Source organism: Triturus cristatus, chromosome 7, assembly GCF_964204655.1.
Source record: "Triturus cristatus chromosome 7, aTriCri1.1, whole genome shotgun sequence".
Lineage (NCBI taxonomy): Eukaryota > Metazoa > Chordata > Amphibia > Caudata > Salamandridae > Triturus > Triturus cristatus.
Genome location: NC_140590.1, coordinates 330,822,884 through 330,836,116, shown reverse-complemented (window position 1 = coordinate 330,836,116; position 13,233 = coordinate 330,822,884). Strand labels below are relative to the sequence as shown.

Sequence of the window (13,233 nt, the reverse complement as noted above, 5' to 3'; positions counted from 1 at the left end):
CTGCATTATGCCATGGCTGTAACACCGACCCTGATTGTAGACAGCAGCTTCAAAGTTCGAAGCTGGTATCGTTCATCATAGATTGTGTGTATTTTGCAGGAGGATGCTGCAAATACCATGCTATTGCTGTTCACGTCTGCGCACTGACGGCACTAGTCTATCACTAGGCATTGTAAGTTCTCTTTCACATGATGTTTTGATGTTTGTACAATAAGATATGGCAAAGCAATTAGCCAAATGTCCACTTCATTCTACTCTGCCTATAGCAATGTCCTTTTCCACAGACCTACTTTTGCCTGTCCTTAAAATCAGAGGGAATTGAAGGGCCTGCCTGGACTTTCCATTCTGTTATTTCTGTGCTGCAACATAAACAGGGTATGCGCCTATCATCTTTGGCTACGACGCAGAGCCACTTAACCCTGAATAGCAGCGTGACCGGAAAACCATGGCAATTGTTTCTGTTTGCAAATGGCGGGTTGGTTTGAGAGACACGCCTTCCAGAAACTGAATTGTATTAAAGTAAAACCCTCACTGAAATAACACATCAGCTAGATCGCCTCTCAGCATTTCATTATGCAAATTCTGCAGACGGCCAGGCTACAATTTAGGCTGCAATAATCTGCTGTTTGCATTTCTTTGGCTGAGAAACAACTGTGACTGTGTAGCAAGCAAGCTGCAGTTTCCTCCACCCTCTCTCTTCCTCCACCCTCTCTCTCTCTCTCTCTCTCTTCCTCCACCCTCTCTCTCTGTCTACCTCTCTCTCTACCTCTCTCTCTACCTCTCTTCCCCCATCCTCTCTCTCTCTACCTCTCTTCCCCCACCCTCTCTCTCTCTACCTCTCTCTCACTCTCTCTTCCTCACTCTACCTCTCTACCTCTCTCTCCCTCTCTCTCTCTACCTCTACCCCTCTCTCTACCTCTCTCTTTACCTCTCCCTATCTCTACCTCTCTCTCTACCTCTCTCTACTTCTTTACCTCTCTCTACAGCTCTCTCTCTACCTCTCTCTATCTACCTCTCTCTCTCTACCTCTCTCTACCCCTCTCTACCCAGCTCTCTCTACACACCTCTCTCTACCCACCTCTCTACATACCCCTCTCTCTCTCTCTCCACACCTCTCTCTCTCTCTCTCTCTCTCTACACATCTCTCTCACTCTACCTCTAAGTGGCATCCGGAGCCTGATAGCACTGCTTATCCTTTTTTTTTTTTTTTTAAAGAAGCATTGGCATAGCCAATAGGTCTTGCCTTTGGGGCCTTGTAAGTGTTTAACCATGCAACAGTTTAATGTTGTTGCACCAAGGATATTGTGCTGCATAACTAAATACTTATAAGGTCTCAAAAGCGAGACCTATTGGCTATGCCAATGCTTGTTTAAACTGTTGGCATGCATCTTAAAAGTCACTTGCTACTAATTTATAATTCGTATGAGGGGTTAGAAATAGCATGATGGATATTTATCTAGCAGCAGGCAGAGTAGATGTTTTAAAACACGACTATAGCTTGTTGTAAACACACAACATGTTAATGCAAGAGATTCGCGCATAATAAAGAGAAGCCTGACTCGGCGTGCAGCTGCTATGGTCTGTTTATTCCAAATGAGGCGGGATACGACTTGCGTGAGTGGCTGGGACTGTGGAAGAGCTCTCCGTGACGAGCCAGCCCTGAGGTGCGCTGAGCCAATAGTGAGGGAAGACTCCCGAAGAATGATCGAAGGGGAAGGGATACAAGAACTGGATTAGACACTGTGTTGAGCTGCAACAGTGAGGTACCAGTCTTGTATTTACTGACACCAGGCTAAGATGGCCGCCGTTAGAAATCCTAATGTATCCGCATTTATTGTCCGTTTTCTGTTTCTAATTTTTTAATCTCCTTTGCCTATTAGATTGGAAAGAAAGGATGCTCGACTATCCTGAGGCCGCAGGCAGAGAAAGGAGCCGCCTGTACCCAGTTGGTGTTCTGGTGTAGTGCTGGCATAGCGGTCTGTTAAAGAGAAGAGTTGTTCAGCATAGCTGTATATTATGTGGCAGAGCCAGGCGTGACGCCCCACCTCTCTTCACTTCTTCGGAGGATACAGTCTTAGCAGTGCTTGTTTTGAGCGGCGGGAAGCGAGTTCGCCTCTCTTGGTGAGAGAGGCACTTCGAAAGAGGTGGGTGTTTGAACACGCATCTTCTCAAGCCTCTGACCCCGGGGCTTCACGAGGTGCTTTATTTTGGGCTGGTCGGTGTGGTATTCCCACTCCTCTTTTCTCAGGCTGAAGCAGTCGTTTTGTTCTTAAGAGAGGTGGTGGGGTCTCGGCTCTCGTCGAGGCAGTGAGAGTAGCGTTGTGTTTTCTATTTAATTCTCGATTTCTGTGGGTTGAGCGCACGTAGGACTGTGAAGTTTTTTGCCTTTACGTTCTCTGGCTTGCCTGAACAGAGCGTTCGTTTGAGAGACTGGTGTGAAACCCCACTTTTCCTAAAAATATCGATCCCCTAGAAGGTTATTGTTATTTCCTACGGACAGTAGGATGTCGAGCCTCTCCTCCACTAGTATTTTACCAAAGACAGCACTGCACCAGAAAACCGTCGGTACGCGACAGTTCTTTCTCTCTTTCACGTGAGGATGCAAAAACCTATCACAATATGGGAATATATGTTGTCTGTTATTACCCTGGTGTGCATTACCTAGTTCCGGTTACGATTCTGGTATACAGTGACACAGGTAATACACTTAAACCACAAACTGCGTTCCTGTACAACAGTCAAAGAAGGCCCATAAATATTAGTAATTCTTGCTGTAGCTCTACATGCATGCAGCGAAAAACGAGCCAACCAGAGCAATGTATTTCATTGTTTACTGTAGACCCCCCCCCCCCCCCCAAGCCAAGGTATTTGCTTTTGTTTTAGGATTTCAATGTCGAAATTTTTTTCAGCTGCTGAAGTTGTGTATTCAACTAAACTGAGCCGTGACTCCCAAAATACAGACCTATTACTTAAAGCCTGAGACGAAAATAGGGTGCCATAATGACACTGATTGGTAACTCGAGCCTCGTTTTCTGCATTGTTCGTATGATAGGTTTCTTACTGTGTGCCCCATCACCCTTGTGTTATTCGCCACTCTCCATTGTATTCTCAAAAACCACCCCTAGACTTTTACTGTCTCATCACAGTGCTGTATGTCCACAGTCATCTTACAGTACACTTTTTAACCTCTCGCAACCCAATCAACACCATCAACTCTCTCCAGAGCTAGTTATGTTGTTCCTTTCATCAGTCATTGAAAACACCCCTCATACCTTTTGCAGTGTTACTTAAAACTGAATGGTGAAATGGAATCCCTTTTTATTACCTCATTTACGCTCACAACACACCTATGTTTGGCAACCTATGCACAACCACTCATCACTGATTGTGCTTGTGGCCTACTACGTACATCGCGTAATGATTGCTGTTTACATCACTGTTTCACACCGCATCTCGTGTACTAACACCCTCCGTCATAATCACTAAAAATATCAATGCATACTCTGCCACCTAGGCCACTTCTCTCTGCCACATCCACTAACACCATTTATCAGCACTATTCAAAATGTCATAGAGCCGCTGGATGCCATTTACTACTCCTAATGTAGTCACAGCCACGCTCAACAGTACTTGCTCAAACCACTCACTTACATCTAGCGAGTGAGGGCCTTTGGCCTCAACGGTCAACCACATCATCCTACAGCAATCACCGTAGCCACTTAATCGCTTGCTCACACACCACTATCTCAACATGTTTACTAACACCACCACAATTTTTTGTCATACAGATCACCACCACATACATGCCACTTAACTCAATTTGCTTACTGTGCCATCTCTCAGCCACTCGCATGGAAATTCAATCTGCTACATTCACTTATTTACATGTCACATTACCTATCCAACTAGGAACATTTGTACTACAACCAAGCCATTCACATTGCTCAGCTACGTCGCAACACATTTTAGCAATGCCATTTACCCACACCTAAATCAGCATTTACCTATAACAAAACAAATCTCCTCCATGTTTGACAACACCCCTTAATTGTAACACCAGTTTTGTACATCATCATTTAACTCACCCACACAGCCACAATTCACCCAAAAGCACTCACTGTTCACATTCACTAACATGAACAACCACCCACCCACTGCATCTATTCACTGTCAACACGACACAGAACTATTGGTTTACATGTTTAAATCCTCATTACCCGTTTACAATACCAAGCACACCTACCAGTTGCAATATCACTCTGCCAGACCATTGCTAGGAGCCAAGTAGTAAACCAGTCATTCAGCGACATGCAACTCCAGTCAGCAACCCTGAACATCACTGCGTCACCAACACTCGCAACACTACTTACAGCACCAAATGCTCACACTGTTCATTCAGCATGAGCCTGTAACATTTATCGGTTACTCACAATAACAGGTACTCACATTAATACCCACATACATTTTGTTTATAACCATTTGTTTTACCATTTTCTCTTGCTCAGGTATCTTACCAAAACACCTGCAGCCGTTCACGCTCACTGACCATTTACTCTTTCACTCTCTACAGCATATCATAGCACTCACTACATTATCACTTGCACTGCTCACCCACGGATACTGTGAAGTACTCCTGCAAATACCCACCTGTTGCACTTGTCACAGTCCTTCAATCACATGTTACTCGTCTGCAGCCATTGACTCTCGACATCACTTGGTGCCTACTATTCACTCTCCCTAACCCATTTAAACTCGCTCAACAAAATAACCAATTATGTGTATCAGTCTGTCATGCACAATGCTACTAGGCCATTTCTAATTATTCACTTCCAGAACAGTCACTTGCAATACCACTTGCCTCATGTATTTGCACTACTTGTTTGCCGTATCACTTCCAGTAGCAGTCCATGCCACTCAGCAACTTCACCTACTATATTTCCTTACAACACACCAGGAACTACTCCTTCTCAGTAGTACCCATCACTAACCCACAGACACTCGTGTTGACTCGCATTTCCACAACTTTTGCAACAGTCATTTCAAGCACCCTGCAAAACTCATGGGCAGTATTTCCCAAGAAAGTGCTCTACATACTCTGTCACCATTTAGTTTTATTCTCATCGCACACTGCCACTCTGATCACTCGCTACTGTTTTCGCCCATGCACATTAGGAGCATGACACACTTATACTATTGTAGTTGCATTTACATAGTACTTCATACCCCATACATGGTGGTCATTCGTATCTTGGGTTAGCATGCTACTCCAGTGGTTATTGCATTCTGTGTTGATCATGTCAGCCAATAGTGTAGGACGAGTGAGTAAGAGACATAATGCTTAAGCTGATAGTCATTGCCGTAAGGCTGTCCGGGTGTGATAATAGTGTGGCTTATGAAAGGAGATTTTTTTTATGTTATGTGATTGGCAGAGGCTGCTTATAGTTTTGTCACAAACTTGTAACTGTGTCTATGTAGAATGGAGCACGGGGTGGTGATAATTGCGCTTACTATTCATTGAGAAGAATTTTGGTTCAGAACTAGTTACACCAATACTGACAACTTGCTTTGACAACCAGTCACCCACATACTTGTATAATCATACCCCTTACAACACCATTTACTAATCCCTCACTTGTTGAAACTAACACTTATACTTACAACATAAGCTTACCAATTTGTCACACTATCTATACACCCAGAGACAGTCACACTTCACTTAGCTACTCCCAACACATTTAAGCAATACCACTCACCCTCACTCACAATCAGCACCTTCCCATAACAAAACCAAGTGTCATGATCTGGTGATAGGCGTTTGCCAGATCTAAACAATTGCACCACCAGTCAGTGACCGACATATCATTGATATTTGGTAAAGGATGTCTGTCCTCCCAGATACACCTATTTAAATCTCTACAGTTGGACATTCTGATTTTGCCATAGGCTTTTGTAGCCAATGTGACATGACTTAAGCATTCAGAACTCTCAATGGCTTCAAAGATGCCACTTTTACACAAATGATTCAACTCATTACACAACTTGTTTTGTCGGACTAATTGCACATTTCTCACATTATGAGCACATGGTTCAGCACCCTCATGTAAAACTGTGTGGTGCTTGAAACCTCTTGTTTGCTGAATACATTGGGAGATTCATGGGTCCCCCAGGTCCATCATCAATAATTGCTCTTGATGATTTGGATTTAAAACACACCCAAATACTTGAGTTCTCTTCAGTCCAACAACATTTTGCCTTTCTTCAATACATAACTGTTGTGTGAATGGCATCCCTTAAATTGGACATCTGTTTTAAAAATATCCTCACAAAGATAGTTCAACTCCACAGTAAATGTCCAGGCAAACACCTGCACTGTGTAAACTCACATCAACTATCTTGTTTCTGCACAACTCCGTCTTTGATAAACTATGTGGAACATCATTTCTCCTTACTCCTGCCTATCCATCTAGTAAAACCGTGGAACATGGACTCTGCCCTCTCTACAGACGGTTCCATGCAAGTTTCCTTATCTCACCTTTCCAATGCAGATTACTATCTAATGTTAATGGTGCACATTAAAATATACTCCTGGCCCATTCTCTCTTGTGTGCTACAACGTTGTATTTGTAATGTCTTGCACCTTGCTTATCCCAGAACAGTGTAATGGTTTCAGAAACAAACAACGGCCCATTGTAGAGACCACACATTTTCATGAGTCCTCTTCAGATAAAAACGTAATTCATTACTTAACATCATCTCTAGTAATATGATTAACAAACTTCACTTCAGGCTATCTTAAAAAATAATCTACTATCATCCGTACATCTAATTAATGGTAAGTAGATCTCTTTATTGGAACCATGCATGAACCAAATAGCTCCAATGTCCAGCAACACATGAACTCCTTCCTTGCTTCTTTCAAACCACATTTCTCTTCCACATGCTAATTCTGCTTGTCTGGGTACTCTGGATGTAGCAGATATGTCCTTCGTTTCTGTGTGTATTGCAGTTAAAAGAGCATTTGAGGTTATGAACTGTGTTAGTTAGCCCAAGACTTTGTGTGTTTGCATGCACTTGTGTAGAGCCTTCTTACCTGCATACAGTCCCTTGATTTAACATTGCCCCCTACAGCCCTTTTAAGTAAGCTTAAAAAGGTGAGTGGTGTTTCAAAACTTTGAGTGTTCTAAGAAGCATAACTATGAACGCTCTATAAGATATGTGGCCTCTACCTAGAGACTTTTCTTGATGTGTTAGGCATTGTATCTCTTTCGGTCATTGGTCTCCTGGTGACTGTTACTCTTGGTTGCCCTAGTCTTGATGCTCTTGGTTGTTCTTGTCCTCATTGTAGTCTTAAAGGTACTTGTCACCCTGGTTGCGGTTGCTGTCCCCATCTGGGCCTCCTTGCCATGCTCCGTGTCCTCCTTATGCTTGTCCTCCTGATCCTCCTTGTGGTTGTGTCCTGGCCCTCATGGACCTTCTGTTCTTGATCCACTGGGTCCTCCCAGTCATGGTCTGGTGAATGTACCAGATTGTCACAGTCTCATAATTTTCCTGTTGGTTATCATCCTCCTGGTTTTCATGTTTACCATTCCTCTGGACTTATTCTTTATTCTTCTGCAGGGAGGACTAGGAACACCAGGACGACAAGTAAATTCTTTATTCTTCTGCAGGGAGGACTAGGAACACCAGGACGACAAGGAAATATAAGACCAACAGGATGACCAGAAATGGAAGAACCAGGAGTTGAGCTCCGTGTTCTTCCATTTCTGGTCATCCTGTTGGTCTTAAATGTCCTTGTCGTCCTGGTGTTCCTAGTCCTCTCTGTAGTTATGGACACCCGCCCACCTACTCCTCCTGGCCTTATTCTTCCTAAACTCAGTCATGGTACTCCTCATCCTCTTTTGTCTCTGTGGACCTGGTCCTTCCTCTAGCCCTCCAATTCTTATCCTTCCTCCCCTTCATCTTTGGTTGCTTGATCTTCCTTCTACTGGTGTTTCTTCTGGTGTTCGTTCACTTCCTCCTAGTTCTGGCATGACCTTGAAGCCAGGTCATACTCTGTGTCTTAGCAAGGGTGCCTTGGGCCCTGATGCAAGAAAGTTCCCGGGCTCCCTTTTTCCTCCGATAGTTTACAAAATTCATAGTTGGGGTGCAGTGTGGTCCTTACTATTGCGGGCCACAGTAATGCTGCACTGTTGACATATACGCACTGGGGCAGACTGGGACACCTCCGATATCCTGCTTGTAGCCATGCACTCTGAACTAAAGAGGTGCCACAGTAACTGGGAGGCCGGAACTACAGAACAGAAGGTGTGCTGCTAAAAGCCGTTTTAGAGACGTTTAGCTTTAGGGTTTCACCTCTAGTGAAGCTGCTCAGAAGACCAAACTGGGTAACTGCCCCAAATTAATTTACTGGTCCTATGCCTTGCATTGAAGTCTCCCACCCAGGTGTTATGTTGTATTTTGTGCATAGATTTTGTTATGAGTAGAGGCTGTCAAGAGAACATTTTTAGAATATGTCTGAATAACTATTATGTTTTTTTTTTTTTTTTTTTTTTTTAATCCGTGGTCAGATCTGATAGTATCCGTTCCACTTAGTCATGCCCTCCAGAATGCTTCATTATGCAGTCCATGGCTTAGTGACATTTTTATGACAAGTAGTTCACTGTCCCTTGCCTGCTGATAATCCGCTTTCACAATTCTTAACTCAAGCCTCAGCAGTTGTCTGTAGGTGATCTTGGAATCAGGCAGCAGCACTTTGAGCCTAGCTACAATGTATTGCTTTGTCTCTATGTGCCAGCCCAGTTTCAGCGAATGAAGCATCTTTGAACAGACTACAAGTGGTTCAAAATACCGCAGCCCGGCATATCTCCAATACTCCCTCGTGCACTTCCTCCCTTCCCCTCTGGCAGAGCTTGCATTGGCTCCCAGAGCACAAGTGGATCCGTTTTAAGATATGCTGTATTGCACACAAATCCCTAAACAGTAAAGGCTCCAGGTATCTGACAGACAAATTCACAAAATACCAGCCTCCCAGGGCACTTCGTTCTGGCTCCAAATCTCTTCTTGTGAGTCCTCGCTGCAAAAAATCCCGGCAGGGAGATAAAGCGTTCTCCCATTTAGCCCCGACCGACTGGAACCAAAGACCCATCCAGCTGCAGGAATGCGCTGATCACCTGCAGTTCCGGAGGCTTCTTAAGAAGACACTGTTTTAATAGGTCCTTTCCCTGGCCGACAAAAGCAAAGTCCTAGCGTGAATAGACCCCCTCACGGGGTGATTCAAGCGCTTTACAAACATCAAATCATTAAGATTCAATGATACCCACACTCCTCTTTAGTCCGCTACATTCACCTTCCTCTCCTTTTTCTTCCTTTGGATTAAATTGTGGCTGTCAGGCTAGTTTCAAGCTTGCAAAACCCAGGGGCGGCTTGGCAAACCTTGTAATGTGTTGCCACTGTCCCTGAAAACCCAACAACTGCAAGTTCACATGAACCTCTTTTATACTGACATCTGTCTCAGACATTTCTCTCTGGGCAGCAGCATTCTTTGAGGGAATTTGCTTTCGTGTGCAAAGTATAGAGTGGACACCAATCTCTAATGTCTCTCCCCAACAGCAGCTCATGCTGACGTCTTTTATTAGCGCAAATGGGACCAATGCAGGCTCTCTACCAATCTTTAGAGGTACAACTTAAGTATTTCAACAGTTTGGCAGTTTTTTTCAGTCTTGTCCAGTTTCTTTAGCCCTTTGAGGCATCTAGTAATTTACATGTATTGAAGATGTTGGCCCCAGAGCTCCGCGTATAATTCTAGGTGTTCTCCCACAGAATTCACAAACTTCAGATTTGAATAAAATATTGTAGCTAAGCAAGCACAGTTTATCAGATGGCATACATACCCAACTGAGGTAGTTGTGCCATCCTGCATGCTGCCCCTGAGATTTTTGAACTTACCAGAAGCAGAGCAATCCCACTAAATTTGAGATAGGTTTTGTTTCTTTTCAGGTGCCTGATTTTACCGTTTGGCAGCTGATTTTGGGGAGATCTAGACTAAATCATGGATGAGTGGCAATGGGCTAAAGGAAAGTCCATCTCTAATCACTATCTGGGATGAGAAATGGGCAGGTCATGCTGGCTGCCCCCTTGTTTGTCCTTCATTCCAGTAGTCAAAAAAACAAGAATCCTCTTTTGGTCTCAATCAAACCATACAATTTATACACCCCGCATCATCAGAACATAAATGTATCAAAAATATATATGGTAAAGAAATATTTTTATTTCATAAACTAAAAACAGTTAAATTAAAACAATCGTATTAAAAACATTTTGGAAATCTTAGCATATTTCATAAATATACATACATGACAGAAATAAACTTTTGCTACAATTTCAAAACATAATGCATACAAATACGGGAGAAAACAGTAGACATAAAATAGTTCATATCATTGTGTAGAGTCACCAGTAACTAGGATTTTCTGTCACAGTAGCAATATTATTCATAAACTTTTTCTCTTAACTGTCAGTTATCCAAGTGTCTACACACAAAGAGCATCACCGCGTTTCGGTGGGTAACACACTGTAAAAACCACCTTCATCAGGATTGTTGATGCCTCCTGGTGTGACAATGGAATAATCTATAATACATATTCACAAAAAAAGACCGAGAAATACAAAAACATTCAAAAAAATCTTGTTAAAAATAAACAAGATATTACCATACTATAAACCACATTTATATCCTGATGATACTGATCACCACAGGCAGGCCTCCCTCCTGAAGATTTATCACCTAAATAATCCAGTTATACCAACAGACACACCATGTGCTAATGTCACATGCACACTCATGCTCACCATATACCCAGATATAAAAAACTCATAGGGTATAGTACCTTTCTGATTTGATACTGAAGCCAACCAGCGCTTAAGAGTCCTCTGTATACTCTAGGGCTATTCGAGACGTATGGCCGAGCAATTCTGGTTCACAGTCCCTGTCCATGATATATAATCTATATGGACAAAAATCAGTTCCTTTGTGAAAAGGGCATCTAAAGATCTCCCCATCACTAATTAGATTTAGAAAAACAGGGTATAGTTACATGTATTTAAAAGATTGGCAGCACAATGTGCCAATAGTCATCAGAAATGGTGAAGGGAATAATATCTGTAGAATATAAAAATCGTGATCAACTCTTCCATCTCAAATCACAAGTACCCCATATGTCTTTACCCACTGTCCATAAATAGGAGTCTAATGCATACCCATCTCCAACACATTCTCTCTCTGCCAACTTTAGTTTCACGACTGTTTGACAGGTAGTTACGGTCCTCTCAGGTCGGTACCCTGATCCTTTATGATATTAGGATGACAAGAACATCTGTAGTCCTGTATTGTAAATAGCTAGCTATATTTCAGATTTCGTAGTGGCCATCCCAATATGCCATACCATGCTGGATAGAACTCCTAAAACAGATAAAGAAGCAACCTTCTCATCACCTCCCATTCATCAAAGGCGACAACCCTCAAGCTATGGGGTATGTTTCATAGAGAGAAAATCAACAACTATAGGAGTTCTAAACATAATACAAACACATAGATGTACCCTGTGTAATGCCCAAAACGGACAATATGGAGTCTCTCGTGTGTGTTAAAAACCACATGTATGGAGATAGAGGTAAAATTCTCTCTTAACTCATATTGCCTGTGTCAACTTGACCATGTTGAATGTTATGGTCTGGCTATTAACCGAGGACACAGAATGGTAGCCAACCCCCGTTACCACGAGAGGAAATAAACTCCTCCCTTCTAATATCCGAACCGTTCTCACAGGCAGAAAACTACTCCGGCGTGATGAACTGCCCCTCAAATACTACGTCAAAATCCCATAAATCGACTAAGCCACTTTCAGCAAGCAGTCCCTCAAGAGATCCTACCTTCCTTCTTTTTTTCAAGTATCACGGGGACCGCACCTCCGATTGAAGAAACTGATAGGAAGGAGCACATTTAAATGTATAAACGTACACCCCACGTGATCGCCCGTAAGCCAATCGCATCTTTTTCAATGTTTTAAGAGCAAACGAGCATCAAGATGGAACACCATCTTTAAATAGATATACAGAGTGAGATAGCATGGTTTAAAACCTATGCGGCCAAATCTTATTTAGAAAATCTTCACATTTAAAAACTGCATTTTCAAATCCTACTCCATTTTATGGAACCAAATAAAATCCTCCAATCTGCACTACTTGAATCCTGAGACATATTTTCCGTCTATAAAAGATGTTTGCAATCGCAATGCACGCATCCATACTGATTACAGGAAGCTCTTTCTATATACAAGTGTCAAATCTCATATCGGTTTCTAATTAAGAAAGACCGCCAGGAGTGGGTACGTTAATGTAATCTAATACGATATACCTCAAAAGCGTTGGGTGCATATGTACACCGAATAGACTCCATCTTTCAATGGATACAAACGATGAATCTTCTAACAAAAATCTTAAAATATAAAGCTAAATTCTCGAGTCGCACTCCCTTATACGGAGTCAAAGTGAGTCGTCAAATCTACACTTCTCAAATCTTGACAAGGATTCCCCATCTATTAAATGGTATACTAAAGTCTTAGCATGCGTCTCAAAACTCAATTAAGAAGCTAAATACAGATACAAGTTTAGGACCTCATATCCGTATCTGATTTCAAAATCAGTACATTAAAGTGTATTATCTGTTTCGGCCATTGGACCAAGATTATAATAAATGTATTCCCTTACATTGCTCAGATGTTTGAACTAGTGCTGCCTTTACTAATTCATATGCTTTCTGTTAAATGTCTAGACATCAGACTACACTATATTACAGGATTGCTAGACATATATAATAAGAAATGAAGGTAATTCGTGTTCACATTCTCATCCTTAATATACATTAATATAGTAAGTCAAAAACTATGATTCCCCCTAAGTATGGAACTGATGTATGTTCATCTACAATTCATGTATATAGACCCAAATACCCTATCTGTCACATATATAACCTGAATACATTGTTCTAACTAACTAGTCGGTCCCACTCTTCTCTTGAGTTGAGTCCCTTACGGACCGTATTGAGTTTGGAAATGAATGAATAGCTATTAAGATTAAGAAACCCAATGCACCTCTGGTGACACATTTTGAAAAATTTGATCAGGATGCTCGGGATATACGTTGGCTAATTTTGGAAAAAATCTGTATAAGGAAAAA

At 42.2% G+C, this 13,233-nt stretch overlaps 1 protein-coding gene across 1 annotated transcript in view; it reads left to right on the top strand.

Annotated features, from left to right (window-relative positions):
* Positions 1–1,847: 1,847 nt before the first annotated feature.
* The window catches only part of LOC146809602 (E3 SUMO-protein ligase KIAA1586-like), a 41,255-nt gene continuing 29,869 nt past the window's right edge, over positions 1,848–13,233 (top strand). The window contains exon 1 of the mRNA XM_085616442.1: positions 1,848–2,144. The gene's annotated coding sequence lies outside the window, so the exon portion shown is untranslated. The remainder of the gene's footprint in view (positions 2,145–13,233) is intronic.